Source organism: Carassius gibelio, chromosome B6, assembly GCF_023724105.1.
Source record: "Carassius gibelio isolate Cgi1373 ecotype wild population from Czech Republic chromosome B6, carGib1.2-hapl.c, whole genome shotgun sequence".
NCBI classification, from domain to species: domain Eukaryota; kingdom Metazoa; phylum Chordata; class Actinopteri; order Cypriniformes; family Cyprinidae; genus Carassius; species Carassius gibelio.
The window spans coordinates 24,327,389-24,345,194 of NC_068401.1; positions in this window are offsets into that span (position 1 = coordinate 24,327,389).

Here is a 17,806-nt window from a genome sequence, read left to right on the forward strand (position 1 = left end):
CAGGTGATTAGAAAGTGCTTGAAGCCCCACGCACCCCAGGAAGAGGACAACTTTTTCTTCAGCTCGACTGAACAACGAAATAACCGTAATTACCACATGATGTCGCTGCTGTGCTGTCCCACATCTATCTACAGCTGCAGCACACCTGATGTGGACACCTGTTGTGTCGTTTCATCCAGGAATGGACCGAAGAATGGCGCAGGTGTGTTGGCGTTTAAAAAGCAACGCTCTCTGTCACGTACATAACATTAGGAATCAGTCTGGGCTTAGCTGTGGTCTTCCTGTCTTTGTATTGTCTGGGTCTCTTTGAAATGCAACCTCATTCAGCTAGAATGCAGCAGGCTGTAATCATTAGGACTTTTTGCGGTGGAGATAACATGCTGCTGTTGAGCGTCTCAAAATCGTATCATTGTTAACATTACAAAAGCAGTCCTACTATAATTACACTCTTGTCTTCTGGGGTTGGGGGTTGACTATTTAACTGTCAGTCAAATTAGAAGAATGGGAGTCCTCTTTTTATCAGAGAGCACAAAACAAATGGATAATTAGCTGAAGGATAAAACGTTTTGTTTACTATAATGCACAGGCCAATAAGTATAATTCATACAATGTCTAGTTTCATGAATGAATATTTTAGATATAGATTCTACTGTCAATTTTCGAATTTGGTTTAGTAGGCATAGCCTGCCTTGTTGTTAATTCTAAGATATAATTATGTGTCTCAGAAACTCAAAAATAAAAAAAATAAAAATCTGTTAGTCATTCTTTAAAATTAGACACATTTCAAAAGTGGTTATAATGGAAGAAGACATGACAAAATAAGTTTTTGGAGAGGAGGAGGTCTGGTGAGAAAAATTGATTTATTTTTCACTCTAGCTAGAGTGATGCACTTTTTTTGTAGCCTTACTGGGCTAAATTATGTCATTATTTATAAAAACAATGCAGAACATGCCAAGTTGCTCCTATATAATTAGGGTTATTAAGAAGAATAATATCAGCTCCTAGTAAACTTACTTCAGAAAAACTGTGTATACATAGGCAGAGCGTGTTGGTAATGTGGTGTTATGGCAAAAATGCTACTAAATTGGACAAAAATGTTCCTGCACAAATTAAATCTGTTACTAATAAATTGAAAATGAATCGAAAGTGTTGATTGCGGCATTAGATTAAGATCTGCTCATGTTGCACCGTATTTCATTTTAGGGGTTTTTACAGTTTTGCGCATTAAACCACTCACATGTGATTCTGTTGAGCTTAGGAATGCAATGGCCAATCAGAGGCGTGCAGATGAGCCATCGCTGAAACTCACTCGGTTTGTTGAGCGCGCACGCGTTCGCTGACAGAAATCCGGACTTTTGCGAATTCTCTCATCATAATGTTTAGTCAATTTGTAATCACAAATATAAATTTAGCCCCATGAAACATATTTTATGTTTCCATGTCTTGTTCGTGCCTAAAAATACGTGATGTTTGTATTTAAAGGGTTAGTTCACCCAAAAAAATTAGCCCATAAATTACTCACCTTGAAGTCATCTTAGGTGTATAACTTTCTTCTTTCAAACGAATCCAGTCAGAGTCATTTTAAAAAATTGTCTTTGATCTTTTAAGCTGTTTGATGCCACTCAGTGGGTGTTGCACTCCATCGGTCCACGAAAAGTTTAATAAAAAGCACATCCATTATAAAAAGTGTCTCACACTGCTCCGGTGGTGAACAAAGGGCTTCTGTAGCGAATCAATGCATTTTTGTAAGAAATATATCCATATTCAAAACGTAATAATCACTTTAATCTAGCTTGCGCTCACTGTTGTTGTCACTGTTTGTGGGAAGTCGTGGCCTAATGGTTAGAGGGTTGGACTCCCAATTGAAGGGTTGTGAGTTCTAGTCTCGGGCCGGACGGAATTGTGGGTGGGGTGAGTGCATGTTCTCTCTCCACCTTCAATACCACGACTTAGGTGCCCTTGAGCAAGGCATCGAACCCCCAACTGCTCCCCGGGCGCCGCAGCATAAATGGCTGCCCACTGCTCCGGGTGTGTGCTCACAGTGTGTGTGTGTGTGTGTTCACTGCTCTGTGTGTGTGCATTTCGGATGGGTTAAATGCAGAGCACAAATTCTGAGTATGGGTCACCATACTTGGCTGAATGTCACTTCACACTTTTTTTTTTTTTCACTGTTGTGAAGTGGAAGCAGTTCCCGGGGAATTATGTATATACAGTATAAGCTAATGATGTGTATAGGCTATTACTTTCCATTTTTTTATTCCTTCATTCCCATTTATTTATTTATTGAGCAAGGCTGCAAACAAATGATCAAATAATAAAAAAATCTGATAAATTAAAAAAAAATCTTGCAAACGTAGCATGGTTTCCACAAAAAAAGAAGTGCAAATGTTTTCAACATTGATAATACTGAGAAATGTTTCTTGAGCAAATTAGCATATTAGGATAATTTCTGAAGGATCTTGTGACACTAGAGTAACTGCTGCTGAAAATTCCCCTTAGCCATCAAAGAAATAAATTAAACTTGAAAACATACTAAAACATCTAGAAAAGTTATTTTTTTAAAACAGAAATAATATTTCAAAATATTTTTACTGTATGTTTAGTCAAATAACTGCAGCCTTGGTATTAGATATTGTTTTGGCTAAATTTGACTTTCTTCTAGTTCACCTTGAATCCTATAAACATCATTGCAAGCAAACTTTTAAGCATTGATTTAACCTTGAAACAAGCATCTCTGCGTCTGTGTTTACTGTGTGAGTTAAAGAGCACATAGGGAGGCTGCCAGGGCTTGTGACTCGCTCCAGTACTGGTGCAGTAGATGTTTCTTTGTCTCTTTGGCCAGTGATTTAGAGAGCACGGCAGCTCTGGGGTTTTCTGAGGTGGCTGCCACATTTCTGATCAGGCTGATGAAGAGGAAAAACCAGACCATCATCCATCAGTGCCCGCACAGCGACCATTGTCACTCACACACTTAGAGCCAAAAAGAAAGAGATTTAGAGCGTGTGCAAAAGTGCTTACTTTTCAAATGTCAGCTGACATGTGCCTTTCTTCTGCTGAAGTGGGTCTTTCTTTAAAAATAACCCCAATTTTACTCTATAGTACAAAGCTTTTCCTTCAGTGTCTAAGGGACAAACCTGAAAGGAGAATTCCAGGTTCAGTAAAGAAAAGCTCAGTCAACAGCATAATGTTGATTACCTTAAAAATGTCCACTTATCCCTCATTTTCTTTTTCTCTTTCTTTCTTTTTCTTTCTTTCTTTCTTTCTTTCTTCTACTTATCTAATTTTTAAGCAAAAATCTGGGTTACAACGCGGTGCTTACAATGAAAGTAAATAACGGCAAATGTAAACATGGAAAATACTCATTGTTTCAATAACTCGCTTCAATATTGTTGATAGATGTGACGTGGGATATTTCAGTCGAGCCTGAAATATTACCTGACAGTCTCTCTCCTGCTCATTATTAAATATATTCAACTCTAATATACAGTAACCATAAGAATTGTTTAGACAAGATAAAAGTAATATTTTGCTATATTATTAATTTAAAATAACCATTTTATATTTAATATATTTAAAATGTAATTTATTTCCGAGTTTGCTAAACTGAATTTTCAGCAGCCATTACCCCAAACTTTTGTGTAGCAGTATATCAAACCAAATATCAAACCAAGCGGCATCTGCAAACTAATGATATTTACTAGTTGTGACACTTTTCCTCCTTGCAGCGTAGACACATACTACAAGTAAGAGTACTAAGAGTATAAAAGATGCAAAAGGTGATTTGCAACACAGAATCTCCATTTCCCAGCATGCATCAGACATTTGCCTGGACTGCTTTCATTTAATACCAAATGAGCCTACAGCCGGAGAAGAAGATTTAAGTCATTTCCACCGTAAAATGCTTCCTCATTAAGCCGCATCTCATTGCACGTGTAATCATTAGTCCTCGATACAATGCGCTCAGATTCAGAAAGTGCTGGGGTCATTTTTAAGCAGCACTTAAGCAGCCGTTAGGAAGTCTGACATCATGATAGGGGCACTTCCCTCTCCATTCGTAACACTATCTCCTCCATTAGGCTGCAGGATGGTGGAGGGGCAGCAGCATACAGGCAAGGGGCAAGAGGGGAGCGTGTGTGTTTATACAGTCTGTCGGAGCGGGATGGGGTGGGTGGGGGCTGTTGGCTTTTAAGGTGTCAGTGGTAAAATTTATAACACACCATAGAGAGGCTTTAGTAGCACTTGCTTGCCGCACTCACTCAATAGAAATCAGATTAGAGGGAAAAAGGCCCGTCAGTTATCGGAGTTTGGAGAAGCAACGCAGTTTGGCATCAGACCACCTGGACTGGAAATGAGGGGTGGAGTCTTGGGAAAGATCTCCCTGCAGAGTCATTACTCAGAGAGTCATAAGGCTCAGGTGTCTGTGTTATGGACGTGCGTGATGATGCAGTGCATGGGCTTATGTGAAAACACACACACACACACACACACACACATACACACATACAGGGATGGACTGAGACTAAAAACCAGCCTGGGACTTATGCCTGTCTAATACAAACTATTGCTTGTTGTATTATGAAGGGATTTTCTTATGCGTTTTGAAACAAATGGAAATCATTTATCATATTTTAATATCTAGCCAATTTGCAAATCTAGTGCAATACTTTTGACACAATAAACAATACATTTCTACTGACTTTAAATGATCCCTGATCTAAACTTTTAATGGTTGTAATGCAAACCTGGCTTAAAGTAACATGTATATAGTACCATATTATATACTCTAAAAAGGAATTCACTGGGACCTAACTTAAATAAATGAATGGCTGCATGTTAAAAACTCAGATTTATTACTTTTTAAGTTAAGGAGAGTAAATGATAAAATAATTTTTTTTTTTTTTTTTTATTTTATGGAAATACCTGTTAATGTTTAATGCTGTTTTATTCCTCTAAAGTTTAATTTGTTATTGAGCATAACTTTTTTAGAAGTTGTTATAACTCGAGATTCAAGCAAACTGTTGCATTTTCTTGTGCTAAAAAGTTAGCATCAATATTTTTGATATATGCCAACTTCGAACTAATCTTTTTGTTTTCTGTGCAGTGTAGTGTATTTACATTGATTTATTACATTGCAAAGACATTAGAATAATAATTATTGATGTAATCAAAACAAGTATATGACTCTGTACATTTGAATTAAACTTGATGCATTTTTTTTTTGTGTGGGAGGAATAATTATATGTAATTGAACTTTTCACAACTACATTGGTTAACCTTAACTGTCACTCACGTTTTTGAAGATAGACTTGAATGTGCATGATACAAACCTAAACTTTTCTGATTCATGACTGAAAACATTTTGTAACATGATATTGATGTACCATTTACATGGTAATGCAATGTCTGGTTTTAAAATGTGTTTTAAAGGATGGATTTTGAGATCTTAAGTTTTCAGTTGATATATAATTTCTGATGATTTCTAAAATGTGATAGACAAAAAGGCAACGAAGAAGTCTTTTTTTTTTAAACAAAGGTCAAAACTCCTGTTATAATATAGATTTTTGAGGGTGCACTCTTGTCATAAATTAATCTATTACTTGTTTAACAAGTTCGTTTATTTATTCTTACATGACCCATTGTTGAGAACCCCTAATTAAGGTGGTTATTGGTTATTAGGAATCTGCAATGCGATCAGAGAGACTTGTGTTCAAATCCTGCATTAATTAAGCATACATAATTAACAAAGCCTCCATCAAGAATGTTTCCTATAGCAGGCTCTGCCATTGTGACCCAAATGCGCTGAACTGAATAACTTGTTCTCCCTTTAAAATCTGCATGTTGACTGTGGATGACCTCTGGATGGTTCTCCATAAATAAATGTGAAGTTGAATAAAAACACGAAGCCTGTCAGAAGTGAGCTCACTTTTTTTTTTTAAATGGAAAAGTTGTTGGAGAAAACCTTTATACAGTTCTTACAGTTCACCAAAAAGGTTTGGCACACTTGTCTAAAAAGGATCAAAATTCGATTTGCTTTATTGAAGTGCATATGATTGCCCTCCACACATCAGTAAGACATGGTCTTGCTGCGTGGCCTCAAACTCAATATCCTTTGGCTAAATAGAGAAGGTCTAAGCTCTCCAGATCAGACTGGTCAGAGGGAAGAAATGTCAATATAAGGGTTTAACTTTTCAGCCTTTGTTACTTCATCTACAGATAAAAATAAATTGTTGGTGACTGACTATTCCCATGCCTTTTGAAGATCTTTGCCTGATGAGTCGATTTCTCACTGTCAAACCTCGTCTTCCCTCCTCTTGCAACTCATCTCTTTCTCATGGTTAATTCACAGGTTTCTCATTTGATATTCAAACATTTCAGGTCACTTAATCACCCAAATCATTTTCAGAGGGGTGTTCTAACCAAATTACATCCCTGTTTTCCATTCCAGGAGGATATGCAGCAGAGACAGAGGAGCTTTGAAATGTAAATCTCACCAGATCTCCTTTCGGAGGCTTTTTAATTAAACTGATGTACCTTATTTACCCTGGATCAGTAGGGTATTCTCAGCTCTGAAAAACAGTTCATTCTTACTCACAAGAAAAAATTCTGTACATGTAGGTATTACACTGTATAGATATTTTCTAAAATGCATATAGTCTTATCAAACACTGTATAGTTGAAGAAGCAAGAATGCATATCTGCGTGAAGATATTTTATCCGGGGGTGGATTTATATATATAATTAATATTATGAAAGAACATTTCATATGCTATCCTCACTCTTAATGAATTAATTTGAAATTATCATTCAAACAGAAGTGAACTTTTTATAAATTCTGTTACCTTTTCAATTAGTTAGGTTTGTTTGACCTCTCTTTCCAGTTTTAAACAGAGGCCTTCTGAAAAAATGGATGTCCTTGAAAACACCTGTTTGAAGAAAAACCCACTGAAAAATGTTATCCTGGAAAGAATCCATATGAAGATGACACTCCCATATCATTGAAAAATTTTATGATTATTTCTTTCTTTAATGGAAATACCTTTTAGTATGTTCCCAGATGGGATTTACATTAATATGACACTAAAATAATGCTAAAAGCATTGAACATTGAACATGTTTTTTTTTCCTTTTTTTTTGATGAAATATCACTTGAATTGCCCAGCCTGACTAACAACAAATGCCCACCTTTGTTCACTGCGTCTGAAATGCGATCAGTCATCAAAGAAATTGTTTAGAGACCAATTTGGTTGAGCACTTCAGTATATAAATAACCGTTCTTGCTAATGGCAGTGTGATTTTCTCACTTATAATTACAGTTTAATGTGATTATTGTTCAGTAAAGTCATACTAAACAATAGACTTTGAGGTCAATTAACTTTTAACAAGTCGATAATGGGCTGAATTCACTTCAAGAAAAATGATCTAATGCAATTATATGAAATATTCACATACAGTATAAGTAGTAAAAAGTTACAAAGAAATGTATTCTTAAAAGCAAACATGCACTGTAAAAACCAGTAAAAATACAGAGAAAACATGTCATTGTTTTAATTTGAAGGAATGTTCCATTTAAAAAAAAAATTGTATTATGAATTTTGCTCTTAATTTGCGTTTTGTTTTAGTATTAATGTAAATAATGTAAAAGTCCTGAAAAATTACTGGATATCCTTAATAGAACCCTTTTTATAAGGTTCCATAAAGAACCATGCTTTGAAATTGCTGTTTATATAAAACCTTAATGGTGTTATAATAACCTTTTGAATAACATATTGTATTTTTTTGTATGTTTGTATATTTATAATATGAATATTATTATTGTTACTCTTTGTAATAACATTTAATATTATATTAATTAATATTATTATTTTTACTCCTCTATTTATAATTATATTGCGGTTGGTACAAACCATTTCATTCTCATTCCAAACATTCCAAAATTAATAATCAAACAGATTCCAAAAACGTCACATTGTTAACATGACAGACTGAATAAGAAAATGTGTAATTGCATGTAATGGCAGAAGTGGGATATACAGTCTTCAGTGGTTGATTTCTAAATGTCAACTGAATGTCAAACTGATGTTCTCGTTAGCCAGTAATTCATCACTCACTGTGGTCGGTACAGAGACCTGAACAGCACACGTTATTATATGTGTTCAAACTAAACTCATGTAAGCTTTGGCATTTTAAACATTTAAGAGCCAGAGGATGCGAACTTTGCAAAATGCTCACTCTAAAGTATTGTGTTGAAAAGGACAAATTCATACAAAAATTGTCAAAAGGCCCGTCTTGGTATGTATCCTATAGCAGACATAGCTGGCTGAACGTACTGTATCAGTGCACAGGATCAGTGTGTTCTCACACATTCTTAATATCAAAGAAATCACTCACTGCTCTTGATTGAAAAGCTTTTTGTAACTTTAACATACAATCTTTTATTTATACAGTCAAATATGCAATTATTTTTTACATTTCATTACTTTATTACATTTCTGTACCTAAAAGCTAACCCTAGAATCTGAAAATCACTGTTTATTTTATTTTTATATTTACTCTATTGTATTTATTTGTGCGGTTTCTTATAGTTGGATAGATTATCCTTATTTTATTTATTTTTATTTGACAGTATAGTTTTCCACCTAAACATTGCAAATACCGAACCGTATGTAAACCGTTACAATAAAACCGTGAGTGAACCTTTCCACCCCTATTACATACCATTTTCAGTCTTGTTGGAAGTGAACCCATATTTCATGTAATCTAGGTCACATTTTCTTTCACTTTGCATAGTTTTGCATAGTTCAAGGTTTTGAAGGATGAGTTTATTTCATACAACTCATCCATGTTGGCACATGATGACCTACCAGCTGAGAAGGACTCTTGCATATAGATACCTCAAAGCTAACACAAATCAACTAAAAAGCCAGAACAATAAAACCAATTTTGTGGAGTTTCATTCTAACAGAGACTTCCTTCAGTGTATTGTGTGTATAAAGAGGTCATTGATTCACTAACAAGAAAATGTCATGTATTTGGCTTTCATCATTTAGCCTCTGTCTTTCCTTTCTATTCCTCTCCAGAGTGTTAAAAAGTCATTAGGCACATACTAGACAATAAACAGCTGGAATCCTGCTCAGTTATTGCACTGCTTGAGATTCATCCTAGTAATGAATGAATCACTAAGGCTTGATAAGACACACGTGTGGCCTAATACAATTATCAGAGTTGCCCAGTGGGAGTAGATAGAGAAATATTGATTATTCTCCACCACTAGAGTTTCTAATACTTTACGAACTCAAGTGCACATGCATATATTGTACAAACTTTTAGACCATTTAGGAGGAGTTCTCCAAAAACCTCTGATGAGAAAAATACAGTAGGAAACAAATTACATAAAACATTTCTCTTGGTTTAGTTCCATTTAGTGAATCAGGCATTTCTAAATATTCCTCTTTGAGGAAAAAAAGCAGAACACATAGGCCTACTCTCTCATTAGTAAAAATAAAAACAAACAAACAAACAAAAAAAAACATTCCAACAAGTTCCTAGTCTTAGAAATTTTGAATGGAAGTCTGAGCAATGTCTTTTTAACTCAAATAATTTGTGTCAAGGTATAGGGTGACTCATGAAACCTGTCAAGGACAAGTAATATTTAACTCCAAAATTTGGTGAGAAAAATGACCAGGGCTGTGTTTCCCAAACACATAAAATGATCGTACGACTGATCTTAATATTACGGTGTGTTTCCCAAAAGCTTCATAAAATAAGTAGCACTTGAAAATCATTGTACGACTGCTCTGGAGTAATCGTAAAGCCCTAAGTGCATCGTAAGAAGACAGATTAATGCAGTCGCCTGCAGAAAAATCGGCAGATTACACCTTTAACTTGATTCAAATGCAATGTGATTATAATATAGGGATTTGATTGTGCTTCATAGTACACTTTATGACTCCTTTTCTTTTTTTCTTTTTTATTAATTTATAAATGAAATAATTAAAAAGTGCATAAAATATTTAAATACACATCTAAATGAAATGACAAAAAAAAAAAGAATAAAAGAAGTAATGTAGGAAACATGCTTCAAAGACTGGGGAAAAAAATATGTCAATGACTTGCTGCACAAAAACCAGCTATGTATTGGACCCGGAAATAACGTCTCTCTCTCTCTCTCTCTCTATATATATACTGTATATAAAGTATATTATATATTATTATGTAAAGTATAATATTATATATTATAATATAATATAATATTGTATTGTATTGTATTGTATTGTATTATAGTTTTATATCCAGGTTGTCTGGAATGCAGCATTAGGTTAGCATTTCAATAAACGATCATGTACTACAATTATCAGCCATTCTATAAGGTAACATTTCAGCACTTGACAAACGGATAGCAACTACTAAGTAGCACTTAAAGCAGAGCTACGTGCAATTGCTTTAAGTGCATTTTTGGAAAATGCACAATAACGAACAATCGTAAAATGACTCGTAGAAAACGCTCTTAAGCTCTCAGATCAATCGTTAACAGGAAACCAGGCCCAGGACATGTTTTTGACAGGTTTTATTTTATGGCAATGATGCACATGAGCTGCCTTATTGAGAGAGGAGAAAGTCATTGGTAATCAGTTAAATAAGTCACCAACAATGTAAGGAGGCAATTGATTTCCATAAAATAAGCGTGAACTAATTATTTTTACAGTGTAACAAACAAAACTCTTTTCCTCTAAGGTTATTTAGAGAGAAACTCTGAGCCTTAATTAACAGGCCACAGCACTAATTACTCCTCTGATAGAAGATGACGCTTCCGTCATAATTTTTCTCATTTTTGTGGGTGTTTATGATGTTATAGTGTAGTGGACCATGACTAACAACTCTGCTGAGCGAACTAATACACCAGAGGCTTTTGTTTTGCAACACAGAAGCATTTATAAACACCCTGAGTTTATAAACTGCATTGTCAAATCAACCAAACCCACAGCTCTTGAATTCTCTTTTCTACATATTGATAATATGATGATCTAATTGGCAATAACAGAACGTAACTTGTTTCTACCTTTTTTTCCAGGGATTATTTGTCCATGGTGACATAGGTTTAAGACTTTTCAATTAAAAATACATTTTTTGTATACTGAGGGACAAATCAATGCAGGTTTATGTGTCAATAGTGGAAGTTATAATATAGAGGATGATAATAGACTTTGACAAAGTGAGCAGATGCAGAGACAGAAGGCAGCATGGCGATACGGCAAGATCGCAGAAGTAAAGCCCCAGGCCTTCCCATCAGCTGTGTTTAGTGTGAGCATGTTGTGTGTGAGTTACTTTTGGTGTGTATGCATATCCAGCTGTGTCCTGATAGACAACCACAGACAAAATGTTAGACACTTTAAATAGTATTTACTTATTGACTCTTAAAAATAAGGAATGAAAAAGAGTTTAACAGTTCTTTAATGTGGATTTCATAACACCTTTAATTTGTATTATAATTTCAAGTGTTATAAAAGCTTTAAAAATATTTGTATATCCTTTTAAATGAAAGAAGAGACATGACCTAACATGAATCTTTTTCAAGTAAAATTTTTGTTTTTAATTTAAACTGTATTTATAGAAAAATGGCAGTCCTAAAAAATAGTTTTAAATTAATGTTCTGGGGTATTTTTGTAAAGCATAAAAATGGTTACTAGTGCTTTATAGAACATAGAAAGCAATATGCAGATCTGGATAAATATGACCACTTTGTTAAGACTTGAGTCTTTAATCAACTAGCAGTTAGCCAAGTCTTACTTTTCAGATTCAAATAAGATCTTTTTATCCAACTAACTTTAAAAAGTTATATAAAGTCTTGAATAAAATGAATTGGCTCAATAAATAAATAGATGACCAACTTTTAAGACTAATCTAAGAAGTTAATGCAACCAGCCACTGAACTTGAGCTCAGTTTAGCTGGCTGGCTTTTTAACATCTGCCTCCATTGTCACATTGCACAAATTGGACCTAAAATGCATCTTTCTTTACAAAAAGCAACTGAAATTAGGCTCTTAAAGAGCTATTTATTTTTTTCACTTGCATTTAATGTCAGTCACAGGACAGTCTGGAATTGTAAGTATATTATAATTGCAGTTTTTGAGTGAACTAGTAAATCCTTTACTTCCTTTGCTGACAACTACTGTAGATGCTCTGCAGTGGAAATTGTTCTTGATAAGAAAATATGGACAAGAAAATTTGATAATGCTACAAGGAATAAAACAAGAAGCTTTTATTTCTGTATGGGTGTCTCTGACTAAAGACATCCAGCTAGCTGTAGATCCCTTTTAAGCTTTGAGAGAGAAATTGAGGGAAAGAGTGAGAGAGAACTGTAGAGATTGACTCAGTGGTCTTTTGCACTGACCCTTTTATGAGAATATGAATTATTCTCCTTTCCTCCCTTCCCACCTCTTAGTTCAACCTCTTTCTGGAACTGACCTTCACACGAAAAGTGAAACGATGAACCGAGAATAATAGGAACAATATTCCCTCTGTTCTTTTCACAGAGGTCATAAATGCTCGCACGCTTGCCTGGCCACAATTGTTAATAGGACCCTGCGGCATGCTTTGGCTTGCTATCTGTTCTGCTGATCGGTGAGTGTGAATGTACAACCCCACAAAATTCCTTATCTTTTCTGGTCTGCTGAGTCTGGCTGCGGCATGCCTCAGGTGTCCGCTTTAGGACCACTCGGATTCCTCGCTAAAAATTCAGAATTTTCTGCAATGATCTGCAGTTTTCTAATGAACTAATTTTAGGCCTCAGCATGGACCAGAGATTCAGTTAATAAGATTCTATCATTTGAATTTCTATTTTTAATGAATTTTTTTTTATATAAAATATTATTACACTCATAACAATAACCAGCTGTTAGATTTGTTCCAGAACAGACATCTAAATACTTTATTTTGGTTACCAAAATATTCAGATTCTTTTACCAGCTTGGAATACATCATTAAGAGCAATTTTTATTATTATTATAATTTACCTTTTTCTAATTACTATTCTTATTTTAGGGGTATTATTTAAGGAATTGTTCACTCCAGCATTTAAATTTCATCTTCTTTTATATTATTTATTTATTTGTTTGTTTGCTTGTTTGTTTGTAAAGAATATATGTGGGACCAGTTTTGATTTGGACCCTAGTGATTTTTATGATGGACAAGAACATAGGTTCAATTGTGTTCCACCGCACATAGAAACTCATACAGTTTGGAAGAAAACACATCTGTACACCTGCTGATGAACAGATGCCATTTTTAATTGGTGTATTTTAAAAATGGTCAGTCACTCAAAAATTTAACCTGAATAAATAATGCCAGCGGAAATCAGTGACACTCATTAAAAATTAAAGACTTTCTGTTGATTTGTTGCTGCATAGAAATATGGAAATTTGTTGCTGGGAGTTGCTGCAATACATTTTTATACATATTTCCCTGAAAATGTTCATGTTTAGCAGCAAGTAAGATTTACTGACTAAATAAAATTAAATCTTGCAATCAGATTTTCAACAGCTTAATGGCACAAAAATGTTCAACTGACAGCAATCAACAGTAGGGCGACTTGGTGACCTGTGTGAAATCCCATAAACCATGGTACTGTATGTGTGTGTGTGTGTGTGTGTGTGTGTTTATGTATACATGCAGAGCTCTGAAAGGTAAGAAATGTAGCTGCCAATTAATATAACATAGCATTTCTTTGTGTGTGTGGCTCAAAATTTCTCTTCCCAAAGGTCAGCATACAACGGAAAAACAGATGCTTGAGTCACACTGAGTTCCCTATCCTCCCTTCAGCTCGCCTATTCTTTCTCCTTTTCTCCTTCTCTATCTATTTCTGCCACACACATTCACATACAGGCTTCTCTTTCTCCTGTTCTTTAGAAAAGATGAGAACAGGTGGCCAGCCAGGAAAAGTCTTTTTTTCCCGTCTGTTCATCCAAAAGCTGAGAGGTTCTCTGAAATAAGAATGAGCACGTTTAAGTGCTCAGAGAAATGAGCCAGTCCCTGGCAGATACTTCTTTAACAGAATACCATTGCATGCCGTGCCGCTCTGAACAGCTCTAAAGCACAATAGAACTAAAGCGCAGAGCTTTCTGCTGTCGTTTCAAGAGAGAATCGAAGCTGGTAAAAAAGGTAACATTTGGTGATCAATGCAGTGTGAAAACCCCAAATGCAGAAAGCCTGTTAAACCCAATAAAAGGCTTTTTATTTTTTCTTGTAGTGATATCTGTACTTTATGCCTGCCCACGCACAAAGCAGATAATTGTTCTATGCGATCATCTAACAGCCTGTTAATTTTACTGCCAATTTCACAACACGTTTTCGCACCATCCATAAAAAAAACATGAGCAATAATTACGGCATATTAAACAGCTATAGCTATAACACAGACAGCAGTAACTCAGAGTGTTTGGCGCTGCTGTTGAAAGCAGTCAATGGATTTGAAGATGTTCTAAATGAGAAAAAAGGAATAAGTTAAGAGAAAGTTGAGGAAGTTAGGGAAAGTCATTAGTGCATTTTCAATTGATGTACACAGGGAAATTAACGCATATGGAAACTAAGCTTCCCTTTTAACTGAATTTCATTGGGCTAGAACAAAACAAAGCAGCGTCTATAAACAAAAGATCTTATAACTTTATGGCTTTTTTTTTGTGACCTTGTAACCAAGTAGTATTATGTGGATGTTTTTAGTGGATGTATTAAATCTATTCCCCTCAAGTTCACACTTGGCAAGCAGTTAAATCTACACTGATTTAAAAGGAATAGTTAAACCAAAACTACTCACTGTCCAGCATTCATAATGTAGATAAATTTGTTTCTTGTTTTGTTTCTTGTGAAATACTGGTAACACTTGGTTTTACAGTGTCATAGTTACACATTAAATGTACTTACTATTACTACAATAAATTATGCATAATTACATGCAATTAACCCTAATCCAAACCCTAATCCTAACCCTAACCATATATTAAGAAGATTTTTTTAACTTCAAACCATTGCTTCCAGTTAAATATGAGCCCTCTATCCATAATTTAGCTTTCTCCATTAAAAAAAAAAAGTAATCTTGTCTGAATGTGAGAGGGGATAAGCATTTTCACTGAAGGAAAGGTTATTACAGATTGATATTTTGACCAGAAGCAATGGTTTTAAAGTAAATAAATCCATAATGATGAAGATTTTCACTTCACAAGATATTAATTGTTGGACTGGAGTCATGTGGATTACTTGTGGATTATTTTAATCAGCTGTTTTATGACGGCACCCATTCACTGCAGAGCATCCATTGGTGAGCAAGTGTTGTCATTCTAGATTTCTCCAATTCCGTTCTTAATGAAGAAACAAAATCATCTACATCTTGGATCACCTGAGGCTGAGTAAGTTAGTCTTTAGTATATTTTCTTTTTTGAACGAATTGGTCATTTAAAATAAACATTTAATCCAAGCTAATAATATATTATTGGGCCAAAATAAATAATATAAGAATCTTAAAACTCCTCTAAAACCTCTGCAGCACTTTTCAGTTTGGTTTATGATTAAAAATGTAGGGCAAAGAGCAGCAGGTAACTGCAAGATTACTGTGTAAAATGTAGCAGGTAATATTTATGCATCAGAGGTGCTCACTCTTCATCGATACAGAACATGTGTGATCACACTAGGGCCTCTTCGTTGCTGAACCATGCAGGATACCATAAATATTTATTAAGCATATGCACTCATAAATATCATTATATGTCAGCATGTCTTTATCTAAAGAAGCATTTATTCATCATAAAACACCCATTAAGTGCTCTTAAATGTGATATGGCTCTTTTCATGAACAGGGAAAATGTATGCTCTAAAACTTTTTTTTTTTTTTTTTTTTTTTTTTTACAACAAATGATCAATGAAAGGTAATACTCGATCTTCAGAGAATGTTTTAGGAATGTTTTAGGAACTAAGACTAAATATTATACGAGTAGATTTGTTGTACATTTATTTGAGGATTGAAAAATAGATAATGAATGAAAATTAAATGAAAATTGAAAAATTAAATGAAATAAGCTTATTATTTTTCTTATAATAAATTGAGTTTGACTAATACAATGAGCTCAATAATTTGTTAGAAAGTTGAGAAATTGGTAACAATATTTTTACGGCGTAGGGGAGAAAATATACAACAAGGTTAACTTACGTTAATAATAATAAATTTAAAGCTGCTACTAGATTAATCTTATGCTAGATAATAGTTTATAACATATCTGCATGCTCTCACTTGGAATAAAACATGATTTGTGCTTAAAAAAACAAAACAAAAAAAAAAAACGAAAGGAAACTATCACACCCAGGGTCATAAAAAGAGCTATATAAACTCCTTAAGTTCCAACTGTAAAGCCAAACCATTGGTTGTCAGTCATGTGGCTCTGACAGATATTATTTATCAGTTATCGATATATAGCAGCAGGCCATCTCCCAGACTCACTAGCATAACCGAGCCAGGGCCGGATCAATGACAAGCGTAACCCCATCCCTGTGTTTCTCTATCATAAATCCCAGTTTGAGCTGAAATCAGACACGGTTACTTCACTCCTCTAATCTGTGCCGGGGTGGGAGCATTAATCTCAATCAGGCGGAGGGACAGCCATTTTGAAGCTTTCTGCATCTGGCAGGCTCCATTTTGTTTATAAATGATCCGAACTGAAAGTGGACATCAAGGAGAGAGAAAGAGCCATCAGTGAGGGCCTTGATGAGCCCTGCACACTAAACTGCATTCCCTTCTGGGATGCTTTAAAGAGACTTTCTTTAATGGTATAATCCATAATTGCTGATACACCCCAACTGCTGCAAGAGTGGTCAGCTCTGAAGCCAGAAGAAAATGCTGTTAGTAAAAAATGTGAGCAGAGTCGAAGTCGAAATAAGAAGAATTTTTATTGTTTGAACACGTTCATTATTGCACTTTCACTAATGTATAGTCTTTTAGATGAGACTTAGACTCAGTTATTCTTTTTAAAGTTTTAGCTTCAACTGTAAGAATCTAATGTGGCTGCACTAAAAATTAATCTTGCCTTGGATTTGCTTTCAATCATTCTGAGTTTCAAATTGTTGGTTATTTTTAAGCTTTCTGCATTTTGGCGTTTGGAAACTTGTGTTATTGAAATAGTAACTTTGTATTTTATTACTTTCTAATGGTTTTGTCATGGATCTAAAAATATTTGCTTAAATTAGGAAACATTTTTATAGGTTAACATTGTGACTTTCATATCATGATAACTGCTAAAGTTTTATCACAGTATGATCATGGTGTTTTATTAAGGTACAGAAATGTACACTAAGTGTTGTCCTGTTAATAATAAGTTTAATACCTATTTCATATAATAAAAATACATTTTTATACCTTATTTATTATTTAAATTTTTAAAGAAATAAATGAATAAGTAAAAATAAAGAAAAAGTGCATAACTATAAAGAACGTTAAAAAAGAACCACATAATTTCTGGAGAAACATTTGGTGTAGGATTTACTTTTAAACTATTTTCACTCAGAAATTATTAATAAACTGTACAAAATAATTCAGAGAAATTGCAAGTAACACAATGCATTAAACATGGAATTTTAAGGACAAAATCTGAAGTAATATTCAGTCTTGTATACTGTATTCTAATAATATTTTGTTTTAAAAAAACATACAGTGCTGTCAAAGAAGTAAATTGGCATTTTCATTCAGCCAGTCTTCTTCGCTTCTTCATCCGTGCTTCTCGACCATGATAAAAATCTGTACAGTTTGTACTAAGGTAATGTGTCTAGAATT